Consider the following 14,557-nt stretch of genomic DNA (forward strand, 5'->3'; position numbering starts at 1 on the left):
ATAGAAATCTCTCTCTCTCTCTCTCTCTCTCTCTCTCTCTCTCTCTCTCTCTCTCTCTCTCTCTCTCTCTCTCTCCTGGATGCTGATTTGCTTCTGTTTTCCAGTTATCACTGAAACAATTTTTTCTTAGCTCTAACAGATAATTATATCATTGTTGAAATCAGGTTGAGTCCCTCTCTAGGTTGCCATATGCTATGTAAAACAGTGTTTTTTTTTTTTTTTTTTCATGGTGTGCCTTGCCCTGGGTGACTATTTTACAAGTAGCATTGTACTCCATTCTGAGAGCAAATTCAGAAAGAGGTTGACCCCAAAACTTGTTGAACACTTAAACAACACCAGCTATCTGGCAACACCCACAAGGCTCAGAGTGATAAATATCCTCTAACTCAAAGCAAAAACTACCACACTTTAAATGTAGGTAATTAACCTCGGATCATCTGAGCACATGGATGTGTCAAAAAAACCTGGCCAGAGATCTTCCCAAACACATCAGACTGAAGAAAGGATGCAACAACCTTACCTGGAACCCATAAAGAGGAGGAGAGGATGCAGGACACTGTGGAGGATATTGCCCAAACAACTTGTCATGGAATCACATACTGTGTACATCACGATGCTTACAAATGGAGATTTCCTGACTATCTCCAGGATTGCAACTTGGTTTCATCCTCATTGTTATTGTGGTCTACTCAAAGTGCTATTCTTCCAACATCATATTCATTCATGTGTCCTAGCAGTCTGTTCATCCACTCATGTACCTAGATTAATTATTGCCCTTTACCTCTAAGACCTCCTCAGTCCTGACCCACCACTGATTTTACAGATCAAACTGGCCCTGAGGCTCATCTAAACTCTCACCCTGAAAACTGAATCTGCAGCAGAGCTGTCAGCAAAACTCTAGCAGGCTTCATTGTGCTCCCTGTAGAGAATATCTTATCTCTAGCAGCCTTCTGCTTGTCTCCAGTTAGGCTTCCTTGAAACCTCTGAAGCTCCATAAGCCTTGCTGAGACCTGTTTAACCCTTCAGAACCATTCTGAAAATTACACATATAGAGACCTATTTGTTTCATAATGTGTGATTTGACAGCTCATGTTAGTAGTTAAAATGGAAGTGAAAAGCCTGGTTTGTCTTGATCAGCTCTCAAGGGAAATCAGGACTACTTGATAGAATGCGACCAATATAACCAATGGATCTTGTGAATTTATTGTTATTCAATAAATACTGACATTGCAGAAAAACAGAAAAGTGTCTCTGTCTTTGATCTGAGCTCATGACAAGAGTGAATAGCAGTTCCAAATAAGATAGACCTACAGGAACAAGTGGCAGAGTGTACAGTGCCAACTCATTTTCATGCCCCATGACTACAATATATGCAGCAGAGAGCCATTAGAAAAAATGATAATTGGTTGTGACTGGATGACAGCTATTGTTTAAGAAAGAATTCTAATCAACTCGTACATTGTACATTAATTAACAAGTTCTAATCAAATATACATTAGCTCTGTACAGGAAAATAATTGACACCATGAATATATATGATATTTTATACATACATGCATATATACATACACAAGTATGAATTATTACAGTGAATTATAAGATGTCATCCAGGAAGTTCAATAGTGGCTTTCCCATACCAGAGATCCTGAGAATTTGGTAGTATGTCAATCTAAGAAGATGCATTTCTCAGCAGTCCCAATCTGGTATCAAAATCCTTTAGGATTCTTGGACAAGCTTCTGGTCTTCAGCCAGTTTGGAATCCTAAATAAGTAGGTTTTAATATCAGTGAAGGAATGCTGTAGCAACAGAATAGATAAAATTGCCAGTGAGAAGAGCAAGCAGGCAAAAAGCTAAGTTTCCTTCTTACATGTCCTTTTATCTCTGTGCTGCCACTAGAAGGTGCTGCCCACATTTAGAGTTCAGTGAAATTGATTTCAGTTGCAATCCTGTTGCAGTCTCCTTTTGGAAGTGCAGCCTTGCTGAATGTTCATCGTGGGAAGGGCTTCAGGGGGTTTATACCATCACCTTTTTCATACTATGCTCTGCTGCCTGTGTAAGTATAGAAATGTGGTCATACAGCTTTCTGCCTCTGCTGCCACACTTACCCTAGCATTGTGGATTTTAGCCCTCTACTACCACAAGCCAAAATGAACTTGGCCTCTTTACAAATTGCTTTCGGTACAGGTATTTTATCACCACAACAGAAAAGTAATTAATGTAGATAGCTCCTAGGTTCTTGAGAGATTTCCAGTTGTTGACCTTCCAAAGTAAATGCTCTAAGCAAATAGAAATCAAGTTCCTACAGCCAAGAAGAAACCCAGCTGAACATTAACCAATAGATGGGAATGTAGGATCACTTTGATCAAAAGCCACACGTCCTTAAAAAATTTGTAAGTTAGTCACACTAATCGGAACATTTAAGGGCTAAAACTTAAAGTTTATAAGTGTGTGACAATAAACTGGCCTTGCTTGGTTGAAAATTGTTCCTTTCTCCTATTCTGACCAAAAGAAAATTTTCTGTCGACTCATACTTAAGAGTCTGAAATAGTGACTTATTTGGTGAAAGGGAATTTTGTAGCTATGACAGCTAAGGAGATGTAGACCAGTCTGGATTATCCTCCTGTCTTCTAAATGCAGTAATAATGATTTTAGACTTTCTTGTAGTTGTTTGATTTATTTTTGTCTTGAGAAAGTTATCACTGATTATCCCAGGCTTCCCTGGAGCCCCAAATCCTCTGGCTTTAGCCTCTGGATCTGTGAAATTACAGAAACCAGAACAAAGGCCATCATACAGATAAGTGTTCCTAAGAAACATGTGAGAATGAAAGAAAAGCATGAAAAAGGAAAATCCATAAGAAAACCAGTTAGAGGAAAGAATGATACAGTATAAGCTAGGAATGTTTGTGTCAGAAAAGAACTGATCAAGGAATGGACGACTCTACACTTTCAGAGGGAAAGAGGAATTGTTAACTCTTTTATGGCTTCACATATTTAAGACAATAAGAAGTAACTTTGAATTTTTCAATACACCCAATTTATTGTATTTACAGCCCTAATACATCAATACATTAAATAAAAGTGTTGAGACCCTGTGGCTTAAATTTCACTACAATACATTAAATTTAACTATTGGAACTGTACACATACACACACAGATCATTGATCATAAACTTATATTGCGACTATTATATCCATTCTGTGATCAATTCATGTGGAATAGTGTAGGCAATGAAAGAGTCAATTCCATCAGTATGTAGGTCCACACAAGAAAAAATGTAATCATGCCAATTTTACTCTGCTAATTATCAGAATTCTTTAAAACCCTGATGATTTTTGTCTTTAACTAGACAGCTGTTGTTTTTTTGTTTTCCTTTTTAACTTTTTAAGTAACCTAATTAATGTAGAGATTTGAGTTATAGATAGGAAAAAGATGGCATCATTTCAGTTTATTGTAAGAAGCTTTGGATGTGATTCTCTTTTGATTATTTTTTCTTGGAGAGGGAAAACAGTTGCCAATTTAAAAATATACATATATTCTCTTTTAAGGAAAAAAAAGATAATTTAATATCTGATATCCAGAGATTGTTTAGGCATGAAATGGTAAATAATCAAGATAAGAAGATTATTACTATAGCAAGATTACTGTGAATAAGGATGTGTATGACCACATTCTGTTTTATTGAATGTAATGAGATTCTATATGCATCTTAGCTTGTAAAAGTTAAATATATTCTAGTAGGTTAAAAATATGGGTTCTTTTATTATTACATTAGGAAAACTTGCAAATAATGTCCTCTTCTGAATACTCTTAATATGACCACAGTGTCAATAACCCATCTTCATGGAAGGTCACATTCACAGTTTAGGGCGATTGTTATTTGACTAATGTTAATTATTTCAAATTTTATAATGGGATGTGTTCTAAGATTTTCAGTATGGCATTAGACAAAGTAGTTTAGACAACAATATAGTATGTCAGAAAAAATGGTCTAAAAATATGCAGTTTGATACACAAAGATAGCTCAAACTGTCCTACAATTATAAACAGCAGAGAAAGTTGATTACTGTTGGGAGCTGCAAAGTACCGCGCTTAAAAGGTGGCCCCGGTTTTCGCCTTCCGCCAGCCCAACGGCGAGTACTCTCTATGGTAAACAACTCCTGATTTGGTAAAGGACAACACGTATCCTCTTAATTCTGCTTGGAGACAACCTATCCTGGAACACCACGTGGGGTTAGGTGATTGGTAGATGTAGACTATATCAGGCCCCATCTTCCTGGACCCAGGGCCACTCCCTGTAAATCAAGGTTCCCGAATAAACTGTGAAAAGAAGATTCCTAGGTGTTGCGTGGTTCTTGCTGGTCAAGGGTGGTAGTGACAGATTACTACTAGCATTTAGAACAATAATCACAGTAAATTTATATTACTATTAAAATCAAACTTTTAAATAAGGTTAAGGAAACACTGTAACACTTAATTTGCTACTATCTTTTCTAAATAGACAATACAGAAGTCTAATTTTAAGTATGGGGGTTAGGAAATGAAGCCACATGGGTTTCAGACACCTTGGTAGAAATAATACCAAAGGGAAATAATTTAAATAACTATGTTCAAAGAAACTATAATTTTGTTTATTATAAGGGGAAGGACTGAAAATTGAACTATAAATACATTCCATTTAAAATTTATTTCTTTTTCTTTACTGATTCATTTCCTATCCAACATAGTTTCATCAAAACTCTGCTTGGAAATGTTCTACTGATGGATTTAAATGATTTCAGTAATTTTTCTCATGAAGCAGTAAAAATGAAAAATAGTCTTAATTAAAGTAGAGATGGCATATTTGAATGGGACATTCAATTAGATCATTTTTTACCATTTCTTTCTACCTTCTATAGACAATCTCTATCTGAATTTTGCACTGTTCATTTGTGCTGATAGGGGTTTACCTTAATAAATATGAAATAACATACCTTTTGTATCTGTTAATAGACATATTTCCTCTACAAGGATTATCCGTGCTCTTATCCTTGATCTCATTGTTCAATGGATGAGATACAAATACATCACAATTTTACATGCACCATAAGATGGATTGCTTAATTTCAGTTTTATTCTATGTCAATATTCCCTTTAATGTCCTCTTAAACACTTTTGATGTGCTGTGGATGTAAAAGGATTCCTCCAGTTACTCAAGCTCAAATCACTTAAACTAATAATTTTAATTTTACATATTGGAAACTACTTCATATTTTTGTCTCAACATGTTACATTTGGGAGTACATATGCATATACAAATAGAATTATGCATGCAATAACAACTGAAGATAGAGACCCCAAATGCTAACATGAGTGGGTAGTGGTATATAGAATTGTTTGGAGGGAAGAATCAGAAAGGAGAAACACAATTAAAATACAATCTCCAGAACAAACAAACAAAAGGAAAAGTAGAAATGGGGATTATTTGTGTGAAAACGTTTAACCAGGAAGGAGGTATGGGAATAGGAGAGACCAGTTGTGAGGGAAGGGGAGTATTAGGGATAAAAGTGAAAATATGTCAGGATTTAAATATATGTTAATTGTATAAATATTTTCTTGTTCTTTTCTTCCATTTTTCATGGAGATAACTGAGGTCTTAGTAATTTTATTACTGCACATTCTCAGTTAAAAACCATCTACTCTAAGGGTGATGATGTTGTTGATGTTTTATGAAGTTACAAGTCATTTAAAATATAGCACAATATAATTTCATAATTGATGAATATTGATAGAAAAATCCTCAGCAGAGTTTTACAAAACTGAATTCAGCCACTCGTTAAAAACTCATATGCCATGATCATATGGGATAATGCAAGAATGTTTTAGCCTGTGGGGATTAATAAGATACATCACACTAACTGGAAGAAGGATAAAAACCACAGTCATTTCAATAGGTGCAGAAAAACATTGAACAAAATTCAATGTATTTTCATCTGTAAGAAATATCCATTTAACTATGTATTATAAGAATTTACAAACATATTTACAAACATATTATAAATGTCATGTGTAAAAATCCACAGTATTGCTAAAATTAGTCAGTGTAGGAAAATGGAAAACAATTCCTTCAAAACCAGAAAGAAGGCAAGAATGCTTAGTCTCAACCTTTCTATTCTAGATAATACTAGAATTTCTAGCTGGAACAAGGCAAGAAAAATAAATGTTTATCCTTATAAACAACTTATAAAAGATTAATACACACATGCCTCAGTCAGTGTTGTATTGCTTTGAAGAAACAAAATGACCAAAAGCAAATCTTACTAAAGAAAGCTCTTAACTGTGGCTTACTTATAGTTTCAGAGGTTTAGTCTATTACCATAATAGCTGGGGCATGGCAACACACAAGCAGATAAATAGTTTGGAGATCTACATCTGGATCCTTAGGCAGCAGGAAGAGTGAGCCACTGGGGCTGGATAGGGGATTTGAAACTTCAAAGCCCATCCCCAGTAACACACCTCCTCCAACAAAGCCACACCTACACCAACAAGGTCACACCTCCTAATCCTTCCCAAGTAGTGCCACTTTCTAAGGACTAAGCATTCAAATAGATGAGCCATGAAGGTCATTCCTATTCAAACTGCCACAACTCTTAAAGATAGAAGGATAACAAAGTTCCTGTTAAAAGTGCACTGAGCTGTGGAAGGCAGAGGGAAACAAATGGTATAATGTACATAATGATGGATTAAGTATAGATATATTTTAGTGTTATGCTTTTCTTCTTCATATGCACATTTATGTAAACACATGCGCAACTAGTTTGTGGCTGAAGGATCTAGAATTCATCTTTCCTTCATTTGAGTATGTATAGGTAATTCAATTGGCAATCAACACTTTATTTTCTCTCCATGTAAATTTCAAATAGGCAGAGGCCATTGGTTAAATGTATAACCAGCAGGTGTGGAGAATGAAAATATCTCCAGCATTCTTTGATTAAAATGAGGCTACATTTCATCTGAAAATCGCTGATGACATTCCCATGACTACCTTGATATGAACCAGCAAGATATTTGTGAAAAATGAATAACAAAAAACTTTTTAAGTATTGTATTCTTGATTTTAATCCAGAAAACTCAGGCCTTTTGTTTCTCCATATCTAAACTGATAATTCTGTAATTTAAGAATAAAATTAATAGAGTAAAATATAAATTATAATTTGAATAATTTCCTGAACTGGTCATGTTTTTTTCATCCTCAAATAGGTTGGAATTAGCTCATAATACTTATGTTATTTTAATTGGTAGGATAAGCTGTATTTAATCTTTCTATTCTAATCAATAGCAGCAAATGCAAATTACTATTCATAACACTGCCATGAATGCTGGCAAATATAAATTCTCAGTGTGCACATTGTATTGTTTCAACATTTGCATTGCTATGACATTTCTGCTTTAAAGATAAGTAATAAGAACAGCTACTCATTAATTTATCTCATTTACATATGATAATGCACCATGCAGCATTCTGTTCAGGGTGTCTATATAATGTCAAGGTGTACAAATTGCCCCTACTTAGCAGGCTGACTTTAACTGGTAATAGGGAGTTAAAAAGTTTTTTTCATATACAGTGAATGAAGTCAGTATTTGTATGGTCAAACAGCTAGAATGATTGAGACTTAACTAAGGTTTATTACTGGATAATATAGTTAATAATTTATTTGCCACCTTGCCAAGGAAAAAATAATGTAGCCAAGGATGGTCTTGACCTTCTGGTTCTCTTACCTTGCAAGAGCTAGATTTACAGGAAAACAAGACTTCACATAATTTTTGTGCTATTTTATGTTTTTATTAAAAGTATATTTTCTTTTTAAAAAAAGAAACTGACTTGCTTTTGTTCTCAATAAGACAGCTTGATATGTTCTTGTACATTTTATGAGATTTGTATTTCAGTAACTCACTATTTAATAGTTGATTCTATTTCACAATAATTACTTCTCAAGTACAAATATTCCCTTATATTTGCTGTATTTTACATGTTTTATGGCATTGTTTGATAAGTATTGAAATAAACACATTGAAATAACGCATATATTTAAGTAGAATTTGAAAATTTTAACATCAATAAGGATTGTTCAAATGATATTTCTCCTCAGAATATGAATTTCAATTGAGTTGAAGGCCTATCCCAGAAAACAGGGGAAAGTTCATAATTTAAATATGTTTCAGCATTTTTTTTTACATTTTTGTTTCATTGAAAATAGAGTTCTATCTCATATATTATACTCTCATTATAGTTTCTCACTCCTCTAATTATTTCATTTTCTCCCTACTACCCCTCCCATTTGGTTCCTCCTACTTTCTGTCTCCCTTTAGAAAATAAACAGTCTTCAAAGACATAATAAATAAATAACATGAGATAAATTATAATAAGTAGAAGTAAAACTAACATTCCAGAATAGGACAAATCATACACACAGAAGGAAAGAGTCCAAGAAATGGCGGTAGGAATAGAAAAGATGTGGAGGACCACTCGTTCACACACTCAGGAATCACATAAACCACTAAACAAAAAACATATTTATATACACCAATGACATGAAGGGTAAAAAGACAGTAAAAACTTATGAAGAAAATAAAAAAATAATACAAAAGCAAAAAAGTAAGATACATATTTTTAAAAAGTCCTGACACTTTAGGAGACTTCTCAAAGCTGCCACTAAGTTTATTTGCTGTTGGCCACCTACTGCTGGGTATGCAGTCTATCTTGAGTAGTTTGTTTCTCCAGTAAGACTCCCTATATTTTTTATCTACAAATGATTATGAATTGGAGACTGCTTCTGTGTTAGTAAAGAGTGCATGCCTCTTCTCCTTTTAGCCTTCTGACAGCCAGCTCTGGGGCAGATCCCTTCATGCCTTGCTGCTTCCATCTCTATGAGGTCACATATGTGTGTGCTTCAATATTGTTGATTTAGAGAGCCTTGTTTCCTTGGTATTTCCCATTTTCTCTGGCCCTTCTTCTTAAAAGTCATTATTATTATTTTATTATTATTATATTATTATAATTAACATCACAAGTTCAGCTTCCCCTCTTTCTTCTCCTCTCAGTCTGTTCCCCTACCTCCCCTCTGCCCTCATCCAGTCTTCCCTTTCTATTCAATAAAAGACAGGCCTCCCATGAATATCAACCAAATATGGCATATCATTTTGCATTAAAACTAGGCACCTCCCTTTGTATTAAGGCTGGGTAATATGCAGAATAGAGTCCCCAAATCCCTGTCCCACTGTTAGGAATCCCTCAAGAAGACCAAGTTACACAACTGCAACAATATACAAAGGGCCTAAGTCAGTCCCATGCAGGCTCCCTGATTGTTGACTCAGTCTCTGTGAGCCCCAAGAGTTGAGGTTAGTTGATTCTGTGGAGTTTTATTTATGATGTCTTTGATGGCTCTGGATCCTTCAATCCTTAATCCCCATCTTCCATAGGATTCTTCAAGCTCAGCCTAAACAGAATTCTTAATAGAGGAATCTCAAGTGGCCAATAAGAATATACAGCAATCTTCAACTCCTTATCATCAGGGAAATAGAAGTTAAAACAACTCCATCTTACATATGTCAGAATGGCCAAGGTCAAAAACACAAATGACAGTTTATGCTAGTGAGGATATGGAACAAAAGGAACACTCCTCCTTTGCTTTTGGGAGTGCAAACTTATATAGCCACATTGCAAATCAATATGCAAGTTTCTCAGAAAATTGGGCATCAGTCTACCTATATACTCACTTTTGGCAATGTACCCAAAGGATGCTCCATCAAAAGGACACTTGTGCAACTATGTTCATAGCAGATTTATTCATACTATCCAGAAACTAGAAACAACCTAGTTGTTCATCAAAAAAAGAATGGATAGAGAAATATGGAATATTTACATAATGGATTATTACTCAGCTATTAAAAACAATGGCATCATGAAATTTGCAGACAAGTGGATAGAACTAGAAAAAAAATCATCTTGAGTGAGGTAACCCAGACCAATAAAGGAAAACATGATATCCTCACTTATAGGCGGATATTAGCTGTAAGGTAAAAGCTAACCGTGCTAAAATCCAGAGACCAAAAGAACCTAGGTAACAAGGAAGTGCTTGGATCTCCTCTGGAAGGGGAAAGAGAATAGATTTCACCCATAGTGAGATGGCAGCAAGTGGGGATGGGATCAGGGGTATCAGATCCCAGAGGGTGGTGTGGGATACTACTGGGAGAGATGATTGGAACCACTAGGACATTTCAGTGTGAGATAGACACCTAGGGCAATGGAAACTCCCAGGAATCTACATGGATGATCTTAGCTAAGACTCCTAGGAATAGGGGCTATCAAGCCTGAACTGGCCATCTCCTCTAAATAGGCAAGATTACTAATGGAGATTTTTCAACAACAACCCAGCCACTTAACCTTTGACCTACAAATTATTCTGCCTACAAGATGTGTTGGAGTAAAGGAGGCACAGAAATTGTGGCAGTGATCAACCAAAGACAGGTCCAGCTTGAACCCCATGTCACAAGGGGAAGCCCACCCTTGCCACTACCTAGAGGGCCAGGACAAAGAGATTGGCTAGCCCCGAGACCTAAGATAAAGATAGAACCACACACTCCTGGCAATAAGAATAAAAAAATATATATGCAATGTATTGTTGCCTAATCATCTTTTTCTATACTCATAAATTGATGCCTAGCCTACTTGTTATCAGAGAGGCTTCACCTAGAAACTTATGGAAACAGATATAGAGACCCACAGGCAAACATTAGTCAGGACTCCTACACTCTTGCTGTTTTCTCTTCTACAAGGTACCCAGAGCCCTGAAGGGAGGAGGGAGACACCATAGACTAAATCTCTCATTACCTAACCAGGAGGGTTAAGAGTAACTGCATCTCAGACCAAGTCTCTTGCTATTTAGATAAGACATCCTGGACTAAGACCTAACATTCTATAGAAGCCACTCCTTAGACCTTTATGTCTTATGACTTCAACCTTGGAAGAGTAAGATAGTTTGGAACTCTCTGACCTTAAGCCAAGAAGAAACAGAGCCATCTCTGTGGGCCCTGATGATGACTGAGCAAAACACTGACCTGTGGTAGAATGTTGCTAGGAGTCATTTAATTGCCTTTAAAAAAAAGTAGTATTTGTTTTACCATGGTTGTCTTGAGCTATCGAGTCTCATGTTCTTGGTCACCCAAGTGAGTGAGAGGTCACAATCAGTGAGCGGTAAAGGTCTACAGTTAGCTTACTTGTTTTCCTGGTTGGAGTGGTCTGCAGGTTCCCAGAGAATGACTGCTGGTATTAGGGGTTGGGATAATGGGAAGTGGGGTAGGAATGAAAGGGTGAAGGAGAATATCTAAGCAATCAGATCCATTAGAAATGGGGTCAAAGAGGAAGGGGAGGCAGATGGTATGTTGCAGAGCTGGTAATGAGACTTTGAGATTGGATTTGGAGGAAGTAAAAGGTGAAGAACTTCCTCTTTTAAGAATATTGAGAGCTCCCCTCCCCGGCCCAGCGGGGTGGCCATGCTGCCCTGACGAGGCAGGGAGGGGAGTGCTGGACTGGTCGGTGGCCAAGCGACCAGGCCAAACTTCTGCCCTGCCCCCCAACTGCACACGGAAGAGCACGCAGTCGGACCTGGCTTTCTTCAGGTTCCCTCAGGACCCAGCCAGATGCCAGAAGTGGATTGAAAATTGTAGGAGAGCAGACTTAGAAGATAAAACACCTGATCAACTAAATAAGCATTATCGATTATGTGCCAAACACTTTGAGACCTCTATGGTCTGTAGAACCATACATTTTGCAGAGGCATCAGGAAACTAAAGAATGATTGGGTTATTTTATTTCTCAATATTAATTGAAGCAGATACTTGTGAAGTCATTGGGAGAAGATGTTGATCTACTTGACACCTGACTCCTATTTAGAACAAGAAACTGGAGTCTAAAAAGTCATTGGTCAAGTTAATGTTTTTTTACTGTGCCTTGATATGTCCGAGTACTAACAACAGTGGAGTGAATGGCAGAGTCCTTATCGAACAGTTCTTGGAGATAATGCAATACCAACAATATTTGATCTCACCAGTCATTTGAACAATCCACATAGCAGACACAGAAAACGAATAAAAGAATTGAGTGAAGATGAAATCAGGACACTGAAACAGAAAAAAATTGAGGAAACTTGTGAACAAGAACAGGAAACTAACAGCAGTGCTCAGAACTCCAGTGCAGAAACCGGGAGCCAGCAGGATGGGAATGTGTTACCTTTAACCCTTGAAGAGAAGGAAAACAAAGAGCACCTCAAGTCATATTTTGAGATTCTGATCCTCATGGGAAAGCAGAACATACCCTTGGATGGGCACGAGGCCGACAAGATCCCAGAAGGCCTCTTTGCTCCGGATAACTTTCAGGCGCTACTGGAGTGCGGAATCAATTCTGGAGAAGAGGTCCTGCGGAAGCGCTTTGAGACCACAGTGGTGAACACCTTATTCTGCTCTAAAGCTCAGCAGAGACAGATGCTCGAGATCTGTGAGAGCTGCATTCGGGAGGAGACGCTCAGGGAAGAGAGAGACTCGAACTTCTTTTCCATCATCACAGACGGCGTGGTGGACATTGCAGGAGAAGAGCACCTGTCCGTGCTGGTGAGGTTTGTCGCTGAAGCTCATAACCTGAGAGAGGAGTTTGTGGGCTTCCTGCCATATAAAGCTGATGCAGACATTTTGGCTGTGAAATTTCACCCTACAATAACTGAGAAATGGGGATTGAATATGGAGTATTGTAGTGGTCAGGCTTACATTGTGTCCAGTGGCTTTTCTTCCAAAGACTTTTAGAAAAATGCCCCCAGGCTATCTACACACTCTGCTCTTCCTGTGCCTTAAATGAGTAGTTGGCGAAGTCTGTCCCTGTGATAGGGGTATCCGTGGCTTTAGGAACAATTGAGGAAGTCTCTTCTTTTTTCCACCGATCACCACAACTGCTTTTAGAACTTGACAATGTAATTTCCGTTCTACTTCAGAACAGTGAAGAGCGGGATAAGGAACTGAAGGAAATCTGCTATTCCCAGTGGACAGGCAGGCATGATACCTTTGAAGTCTTAGTGGATCTCTTACAAACACTTGTGTTATGTTTAGATGGTATAAATAGCGACACAAATATTAGGTGGAATAACTGTATAGCTGGACAAGCATTTGTACGCTGTAGTGCAGTGACAGATTTTGATTTCATTGTTACCATTGTTGTTCTTAAAAAATGTGTTGTCTTTTACAAGGGCCTTTGGGAAGAATCTTCAGGGGCAAACTTCTGATGTCTTCTTTGCAGCCAGTAGCTTGACTGCAGTACTGCACTTACTTAACGAAATGATGGAAAATATTGAAGTTTATCATGAGTTTTGGTTTGAGGAAGCCACAAATTTAGCAACCAAATTTGACATTCAAATGAAACTCCCAGGGAAATTCCGGAGGGCATAGCAAGGTAACCTGGAATCTCAGCTAACCTCTGAGAGTTACTATAAAGACACCCTCAGTGTTCCTACAGTGGAGCACATTATTCAGGAACTTAAAGATATATTTTCTGAACAGCACCTCAAAGCTCTGAAATGCCTATCTCTGGTACCTTCAGTGATGGGGCAGCTTAAATTCAACACATCAGAAGAGCACCATGCTGACATGTACAGAAGTGACCTGTCCAATCCTGACACAGTCTCAGCTGAGCTTCACTGTTGGAGAATCAAGTGGAAACACAGAGGGAAAGATATTGAGCTCCCATCCACCATTTATGAAGCTCTCCATCTTCCTGACATCAAGTTTTTCCCCAATGTATATGCCTTGCTGAAGGTCCTGTGTATTCTTCCTGTGATGAAAGTTGAGAATGAGCGCTATGAAAATGGATGAAAACGTCTCAATATATTTGCAGAACACTTTGACAGACCAGAGGTCCAGTAATTTGGCTTTGCTTAACATAAATTTTGATATAAAACATGATCTGGATTTAATGGTGGACACATACATCAAACTCTCTATACAAATAAACCAGAGCTTCCTACAAATAACTCAGAAACCATTGAAAATACCTAAAAGATTTTAAAAATGGATGTTGTCTTCTGTTGGCTGTTTGAAAGAAAAGCTGTAAGGTATGGTAGGCCAATTAATCACTGCATACCTTGCCGATAGACGTCCAGTTGAATGCATCTTTGCCTGTTGGTATCCACGTATTTAAATGGCCCCTGTTTGAACTTTCATGCTTTCAGTACCTTTCTGTTCTTCCAGAAGTTGGCATTGGGAGTGCCAAAATGCCTCCCTGCTAGAGGCACTCTAGAATTGTTTTAGTTAAAGTCATTTTAGATATAACATTATCATTGTGGAACCAGTTGTCAGCTGTTGGGTTATCAGGTCTTTGAAAAATGAATTTTATGAGAGATACATTTTATAATGTGTTATGATAAAGTACACCCTTGACTTTTGACTTGTAGGAGTTATAGGTGATTAAAATTTGTGGTAGCAGCACTTCGAAGGCAGAGGCATGACGATCACAGGTTTTAGGCCAGCCTGGGCTACACA

General features: G+C 37.4%; 1 pseudogene; it reads left to right on the plus strand.

The window, feature by feature from the left end:
• The first annotated feature begins 11,159 nt into the window (after positions 1–11,159).
• Positions 11,160–14,084, plus strand: LOC100751373 (annotated as a pseudogene).
• The last annotated feature ends 473 nt before the right edge of the window (positions 14,085–14,557 follow it).

The sequence above is a fragment of the Cricetulus griseus genome (assembly GCF_003668045.3).
Source record: "Cricetulus griseus strain 17A/GY chromosome 1 unlocalized genomic scaffold, alternate assembly CriGri-PICRH-1.0 chr1_0, whole genome shotgun sequence".
Taxonomy (NCBI): Eukaryota; Metazoa; Chordata; class Mammalia; order Rodentia; family Cricetidae; genus Cricetulus; species Cricetulus griseus.